Here is an 8,824-nt window from a genome sequence, read left to right as displayed (position 1 = left end):
TATTTTAAAAAGTAACTCAGATATTCTCTTGTAAATTAAAAAGTAATGCGTTACTTTACTAGTTACTTGAAAAAAGTTATCTGATTACGTAACTCGCGTTACTTGTAATGCGTTACCCCAACACTGGTTGTTACTACAAGTAGTTTATTAAAGTACCTCAATATTTCTTCTACTAATTACTTTGTCATAGCTCTAAACAGTTTCTCTTCTCCTTCTTTCCCTAAATCAGAGCAGACCCCTTTACTGCAGGATAAAGCTGAATGTGCCAGGACTGGACAGGTTTTTTAATGTTTTTTGGCTGAGCAGGGATACCCTGACAGTGCTGCTGGATCTTTTGACAAGTGCACGCCAACAGTGATGGGGTGCCACAATCCAGACCCTGGTGTTTCTTTTCTGTCTGGCCAGTGGTACATCATACAGAGTGGTCTCCAGAGTGTTTGACATGCCTCGTTTCCTCTGTCAATGCATTGTCCTCCAAGTCTCTGAGGAGGTGCTGGCCATTCATCAAGTGATTCACCTCCTGAAGACCCCAGAACACATGGAGGCAGGGCTGGGCTCAAAACTGATGTTTTTTTTCTGATGTTAAACCTAAGCTATGTTGTAAATAGTTGTAAAAAGTACTTTCAGTAATGTATAGAACAATTTGTTTTAATGTGTAAAAAAAAATATTTACAGGACAAAAAAAATAAACAGAAGAATGTTTTGTGAAAAACTAACAATGTACATACTTCTTTTATTTACGCATGTGAATATGCAAAACAAAAATACAAAATGTACAGAAAGTACTCATTTACAAATAAATTACACTACACAAATTAATAATTATTACAACTTATTCATTTCATTTTTAACTTAATTCACAAAAATAAACTCCAGAAATTAGGTTGTTTCAGTGACAATGTGACATTTAAAAAAGATTTATTCCCATTTTTTCCACTGTTTTCTCTTGCCTAATAGAGAATGGCTAATAATGTATTTGTTAAGCATTCTCTCAAGAAGAGAAAAACGTCTCTCCATTCTCTCCCTGCGCTCTTCTCTCCTCTGTCTCTCTCTGGAGTTTGATATCCTCCCTGAGTAGCTCCACCAGCTCACCACTCACTCCTTCACCTGTCCCAGGACACTTGCAATCCTAAGGCAGAGCAAATAAACCATGCCCATTAACAACAACAGCACAATGAATTTCAGCAAAAATGTGTGTATTAACTTGCTTACTGTCAGTCTTGTGTTCCTGTATGTCTCGTGTTTTCCTCCCCCATGTGCTCCTTGACCCAGTGTTCCCTCATGTTTGATTATGTTTATTGATTTCAGGTGTTCCTCAGAGTGTCCCTCCTCTAGTCATGTGTATTTAAAGTGTTTCCTGTTTTGAGTTGTTTGTCTGGTATTGAATGTCTCTCCCTGTTACGTGTGTGCTCCTGGTTTCCACTGGATGTCTATTAAAATCTGTTCATGTAAAGTTTAATCCTTGTCTTCTCGTTCCTCGCTCCGTGCTCCTCACAGTAGCAGTTACGTGACAGAATACCAGACCCAAAAGGATGACTGCTGAGGACAAGCTATGGGGTTTGCGGCAGGCGGGTCAGAGGTTGGAATGGATTTCCTCGAGCTTGCTAACCAGCTGAGCTGGCACGACGCCGCTCTTGGCGCGTGCTTTCAGCTGGGGCTGGACAACGAGATGATTCGCTGTGATCTTCCCGTATGTGATTTTCCCCTGATCGAGCTGATTAATCTCATTCTTTATTTGAACCATTCCAAATTTGGAGTCGAAAAAGTGAAGGAAAAGTTTCAGTCTCGTGGTCCAGCCCCCTCTGAGGCACGCCGCGTCTCACCAGCTCAACCCATGCCAGGAACCCCCACATACCGCAACAACAGCTCGGACCACCTGCCCCGCCCCAAATACCCCTGTATCCTCCGAAGCTCCACCATCTTCCTAAACCCAGAAACGGCAGCCGTTCCTCAGTCAAGCCCGCCGGCCGCTCAGCAGACAAGCCCGCCGGCCACGCCGCTGTCAAGTCCGCCTACCACGCCATTCACCCATAACCAAAGGAGGAGGATTAAGAGAAAAGGACTGTTCTCCACCCTCATCCTAGCCCCTGAGTCCGCTCCAGTGTCAGCTTCAGTCCCAGAGCTCGCTCCAGTGTGGGTTCCAGTCCCCGAATCCAGCCTAAAGAGGGCTCCTGTACCTGAGTTTAGCCCAGAGAGGGTTCCAGTCCCAGAGTTTAGCCCAGAGAGGGCTCCAGTCCCTGAGTTTAGCCCAGAGAGGGCTCCAGTCCCTGAGTTTAGCCCAGAGAGGGTTCATGTCCCCAAGTTTAGCCCAGAGAGGGCTGCAGTCCCCGAGTTTATCCCAGAGAGGGCTCCAGTCCCTGAGTTTAGCCCAGAGAGGGCTCTTATCCCTGAGTTTAGCCCAGAGAGGGCTTCAGCGAGGGTTGTGGCTTCCAAAGTGAGGCCCAGTTCCCCATATTCGGGTGAAGGTTGGAAGAAGCCTAGGGTGTGGCTGAGAGCTTGGCCGCTTCGCATGTTGAGTCAAAAAGCGACCCCTTTGGTGTAAGCTGGTACTACAGTCTATTGTTAATTGATTAGCGTGCAGGCCTCAGGGATGGTTTGGCCTGTCAGGAGGTTCTCGAGGTTGACAGGAACAGTGGGTGACTGTGAGGTCATTGGAGCCCATATCACTTCATTGATCATGTGCATGTGAGCCCTGAGGCGGATCAGAATGTCCACTCCGATACAGATGTCATGCGGTGCGTCTGGAAAGACCAGGAAGTAATGGGTTAGACACCTGTCATTCCACCTCAAGTTTAGGGTACAGATGCCCTTGGCAATCACCATGGTTGATAGGCAGGGATTCAAAGGGAATCTTGTGCGCTTGTTAGCAAAAGGAATGTTCGTTGTGTGTTGTTTTAGAGCATTGAACAGTGAGAAGCTGATGGCTGAATTGTCTGCCCACAGTGCTAGTATGGGATCAGTTGTTGTGACATTATTCAGCTGGGGTCTGTATGAGTCAGAGTCTTTGGCTAGCTGGAAAGTACAGAGCAGCGACCTTGAACATCGCTCTTGGGCCGAGACGTTCCCACGGCTGGCAGCGAGATTTTCTGTGACCTTTGTGACCTGGCAGTCTGTCTGGGGTGATCTTGGTGACTAAGGAGGCAGATGTTCTCGCACTTGAGCCCAGATTTTCAGTTGTTTAAAATCTAACAATGGCTCAAAGCGGTCTAGCAGGTCTTTGCCAATGAGGAGAGGATATGTGTCCAATGGAGAAATTTACACAGGGTGCACTAAACACAAAGGGCCGATGGTCAGGTGAATTGGAGCTACCTGTTCAAGTTGGACCTCATTTTGGCTGTAGGATTGCACATTCAGCACACACCTCTAATATTTAAGAGTTCAATTCTGTCTCGTGGCTTCATTTTGAAATCTGTCAAAAAGTTGGCTTGACATTAAAGTGAGGTCAGCTCCAGTGTCCACCAGGGCCTCCAGTCTCACCTCATTTTCCAATTTGATGGCCAGGTAGAGTTTTTTGGCCACCCCCCTTTCGATTAGGTTCCCCAGGAGTCTTGGCACTGGGACTTGTGTGGTGACTGACAAGCAGTCAGAGCTGGTCTCGTGTGGCTCGTCAGGGAGGCAGACCACCAAAACCGCGCTTTCTGGTACTTTGCGGTCCTTTCTGGAGGTGTGGTGCATCCGGGATGTTGGCTGCTTCTGGTGGTTCAGCAGTCAGCTGAGGTGGTTGAGTGATGTCATCACACGGTGATGGGAAATCTGGTTCTGTGGTTAACAGTGGATTGCAGTCATCTGTTTGGGAGGTTAATTTTGAGCGGACTCTGAGTGGGCGTTAGGGTCAGATCACAGGCTTAGTCATAACTGATCTGACCCATCCCTTTTGTTTCCCTTGTGGTGCTTTTTCTGGAGGAGTTCCTATAAAAGTCTCATGATCTCTGCTGATTCAGATTAAGCTTCCTGGGTCTGTTCTGCTGATGGTTTATATTTGGGCTTGTCCAGGGCATGTTGAGAGGGTTTCTGTTGCTGGCAGTCCAAGCTTGATGCTTGTGTCGGTTCCCCTTGGGCCGTCTCTTGGCTTCCCATGTGGCTCCACCCCTTCGGTAGAGGGGTGGTTGTGACCTGTCCCAGGATCTCTCAGTCTGGTGCTTAGGACAAGCACCACCATGGCCACACTGCTCTCTGCTGGCTGGGAAGGATCTTGATATTGTGTTGACACGTTTGTCACTGTGGCTTGGCTCTGCGCCCTCTAGAGCAAGTTCTGAACTCTGATTAGTAACAGGATAGATTGTGGGGGGTTTTCCTGTCTTTTCAGAAGCAGTCCTTTGGTTGGCATAGACCTTATGGGCCAAATCTTGCAGCTGTTGGGTGGACATAGTCCGTGGGCAAACCAGAACCCCCAAGTGGTGACTCACTGTTGGGTGCAGGTTCCGGAGGAACAGAGTTTTGAAGTTGAAATCATCTTCCATTCCTGGCTCGTTCCGTGCTCCAAAGTAGGCCTGTCTGAGCCTGTTGAAGTAGGCCTGTGTGGTTTCCTGTATGCCCTGTTTAAGGTCCATGGCCATAATCAGTCCTTGCTCGGACTCTGGGTCAGTGAACTCCTTAATCAAAGCCTGCTGCAGTTGCTGGTAATCCACTTTGACCATTTCTGGCTGCCGGTCTAGAAAGCTCCGCACCTCACGGCTGGAGGTGATCCTGAGCAGATAGAGTCTGTCTCGTGTGGTAAAACTGGCAACAGTTTGCAAGTGAAAGTCAATGTCTTTTAGGTAGGCATGCACGTCGTGGCCTCCTGCAGGGTTTGGAGTGAAAGTGGGAATGTTCCTAGCCAGCTTATCCAATTCTTTAGGTGACACACCGTGACTGGAAGACAGCCTTTGGAAAGGCTCCCACCCCCTTGCTGCTGCTGGGGGTTCTGGGACGCTGGCAGGTGATATCTTGAGCAGTGGGATCTCACCCCCATTCGAACTGTGAATTCTTGAGTAGGAGGTATCAGCCTACCGGTTAGGGGAAATTATGTGGTGTGCATTTGCCTTTCAGAGTCACTTTGCAGTCTATATGCATGTTTAAGCTCCCGGTGAATCGTATCAAGTTAATCTTTTAAATCGTCTCTTTGTTGGGCCAGGGCACTGACTGCAGCCCAAGAACTTTGCAGGTGGCCTTCGCAGGCCTTGGCCCTAGCATCTCTCTCTTTGAGTTCAGTCTCTGCTCTCATCAGGAGAGCCTCTGCTTGCTGGAGTTTTTCACTTAGTTCCTCTCTGGTGTCTTTTTCCCACTGCTCTCGGCGTGCTGTGTCTACACGGAGATCAGTTAAGGCTTTCTGGAGTCTCTCTATTTCCTCCAGCAGCTCTGGTTCCTTTTCATCCGCTGTCCTGTGCTGGTGCTGAGTTGCCGACGTTAGCTGATCCAGTTGACTTTGAGCAAGCACCAGGTTTCTCTGAGCCTCCTCCGCCTGGAGCTTTCAGGGCGCTCAGGTTGTCGTCGAGCTGTTCCCGGCTCAGGTGCTGCTGGCCACCGGCGGCTTCAGCCAGGAGGGTACCAGTTATGGCATTCAGCCAGGACTCTAGTCGATCCCAGTGGGCATCAGGGCTGGATGATCGAGACATGCTGGCTCACTGGTGAAGAGAGAGAGAGAGAGAGAGAGAGAGAGAGAGAGAGAGAGCGAGAGAGACAGCACAAAAGGCCAATGCAAGTCCTTACAGCGTTAGCAGGCTGCAATTATAGTAATTATATGTTCTATGCACAGTCTGTTTGATGAGTACAAACAGTTAGCGGAGTGTAGACCAGACACCTGTTATCTCGGCCGTGATTTGCAAGGTGTGTCTAATTGTTGTGGGGGGCACCGGAAAGGATCTAACTAAGATTGTTGACAGCGTGATCGTCTAAAGACTTTGGCAGCTTGGGTCGTCAATCTATTACTCAGCCTTCCCTGATGATTCTCAAAGGTTCAGTCTCTAGGCAAACAAAACAGAACAAAATGAAAAACAAACAAACCAACTAATCAAAACACAGAGAGAGATAGAGGAGAGAGCAGGTTTAAGCATTCCACTGCTGTTAGGGGTTATGACAGGGCCTACCGAGTAGACGGCGCTGCTGGGTCATAACATCTAGTGTGTCAGCCTTGCTTGGATAGCAGGAGCAGGCTAATTTCCTTACAGATTGAGGAGAAACCTGATTTTGGGGTTTCGCTAGCTGGATGGGTCAGTATTCTATGGGCTAGGCTTAGTGATGGATTGAGGTTATCCAGTCGGGATCCCATGGCATCTCACTGTGATCCACCGTAAAGGCAACTGTCGCTTCACCAACTAAGCACTAGCGGGAGCGCTACCTATAGGTAAACACAAATGGCTAGAATACAGAAATTAACTTTAGTTTAAACAGTGTTTGAATTTAAATTTAATTTTAAATAAGTGAGTTGTAAAGTGAGAGAGAAGAGGGGGAGAGAAACCTGACTAAAATAATAAAAAAAGGAACAAAACAAAACAAAATAAAATTATAAAAGTGATAAAAGATAATAAAGTAAAAACAAAAATAATACAAAAATAAAAAATAAAACGGCAGGTAACTGGAATGGCGAGAATGATAATGACTAATGAATCAGAAGGGAAATTAAAATAAAACAAATTGGAGTACAAAGTCGACCTAGCTGAGAATGATCTCAAGGGGGAGTGGGTGAGCCCACACAAGGTGAAATCAGGAAGGTAGAGGAGGAGTTCAAGAAGTGTTAGATACTTAAACAGTCTGCCCTCTAGCGTTAGTTTAATGTGCTGTGCCTTAACTCCAATCGTGCTTAAAACTGATAAGAGTTTAGTGTGAGACTACTCTCATTCTAACGGAATTTGCTGCAGCTATCACAAGAACAATGTGACTCAAATCCCAACAGATTCTTACAGTTTGTGCAACTTAACTGCACAATGATGTGTGGCAGGATTTCTTCGCCGCCAGTACTCAAATACAAATTATGAACAACAGGGTTTCTTCGCTGTTGTTATACAAATTTCACTTAATTTATGTATTTAGCAGACGCTTTTATCCAAGGTTAACACTTGATCAAGGTTTTAAAAGCTCCCATTTACATTCCAATCAGCTTACTGGCTCGCAGTGTTCTTATGATCAGATCTGCATTAGGCACGCATTAGATAGCTACTCTAATGGTTAAACCTAAGGGAGTGAGATCGTAGTTGAATGAAAATGGAATACGCAATGACTTCAATCTAGCGATACAATCAGATAAGGCCTTTAAAAGATGATAAGAGGAACATCGCTCAAATCAATCTTTATCGCAATGCCGGAAGATTTCTTCGTTCCAACAGGCAATTTTGATATTAAAATGTACTGTAAAGAGATTTCTTCGTCTTTAGAGAACAATTTTAATATTATGAACTGCAGTTTACTTTAACAATTAACAGTGACTAAATGTTAGACAAATAGAGGCTGTTAAAATACAGTACTGGAGGTGGCTTTTGAACCATCCAATCAAAAGAGTGAGTTCGCGCTGCGACTTGTCTCACTCTAAGCGCGCATAATATAAAAACAAATAAATTGATACTGAGTTTGCTCACAAACAAAGTTTGAATGTCTCCGCATTCGCCACCAAGTCTGTAGTAAAACAGCTCAAAAGGGAAATATTTATGACTAATTATAACTGGTTATAATTAATAATAAATATTTATATTAGATCTTAGAATTAACTGTAGCAGAATCAATATTACAATTATTTGATCCGTCCGTCCACCGAGCAGACAATATAATAATTTATCAATTCAAGGAAATATTTTCCTGGCCAAGAAAGAATAACTTTTCTTCATACAGTACTAGCATTAACTTAGCATGTAGCAAGGGATCAAACATTTAGTGACTTTGAATTGTGAGCAGCATACAGAGGCAATCAATTGTGAATATAAGGGATTTAATAAATGAAACTGTATCTAACATATAACTAACTAAGCAAAACACATATATACAGAATGAAGGAAAGTAAGGAAGAGAGAGGGAAGAGCAAAATAATGGCAGTATTTCACATCAATTAACCACAACCTAATGAGAATCATCAAAGAATCAAAAATCCCCTTAAAGGGGCTCAAGCTTAAACACACATCTAAATAGTTGTAAACGGTTACTTGCATTGGCTTCGTTGCTGAACAAGAGTCCTGATGCGGTAGACAACGGAGGTCCTTGATGAGTTCTTTAGGAGTGAGCTGGAAGTTTTCTGGGTTCTTCTGAAGATAGGGAAGTCCACAGCGGATCAACAAAGTTACTTGAAGATAAAACTGCCGGAAAATCAAACTCAAGAGGAGAGTTTGAGGAGTCTTGGAAAGTGTAGTCTCAAAAGAAAGGGTTTTCTGAGCAAAGATCAGTGCGAGCAAATTACTTTTGAGAGTTCCTATCCACACCCACCTTTTGGGTGGAATAGCCAATACCAGGCATGAATTTTTGAGCGGGAGAAGTTTTCTTTGTCTCCCTTTATGGCCCATTTGCATGTGTATGGCCGGTCTGGTGGATTGGTGCAGTTTTATCCAAAATATGGTACAAATAGTATGATGCATTTCACATCACATAGTGTACATCATTGTTTGAGGAATAAAGAGCAGATCATTTTGATACCAAGAACAAAACATCTAGAAGATCTTAAAGCAGAGACACATTCATATTCCTGAATATAAGCATTGAGAGTTTAACTAATACAAATAAAGAGTTGTAACTAGGCTAATACAATAGGGAAACATACAAACAACACATGCATATACCAGATACAATTGTAACTGATTAATTATTGTCTAAATAAAGAAAAGGTCTATATGTGTGTGTGTTGTGTATTGTGTGTATGGTGTAGTTT

The sequence above is a fragment of the Sinocyclocheilus grahami genome, unplaced genomic scaffold, assembly GCF_001515645.1.
Source record: "Sinocyclocheilus grahami isolate Dianchi unplaced genomic scaffold, SAMN03320097.WGS_v1.1 scaffold2528.1, whole genome shotgun sequence".
NCBI lineage: Eukaryota > Metazoa > Chordata > Actinopteri > Cypriniformes > Cyprinidae > Sinocyclocheilus > Sinocyclocheilus grahami.
Note: the sequence above shows the minus strand (reverse complement) of the source record.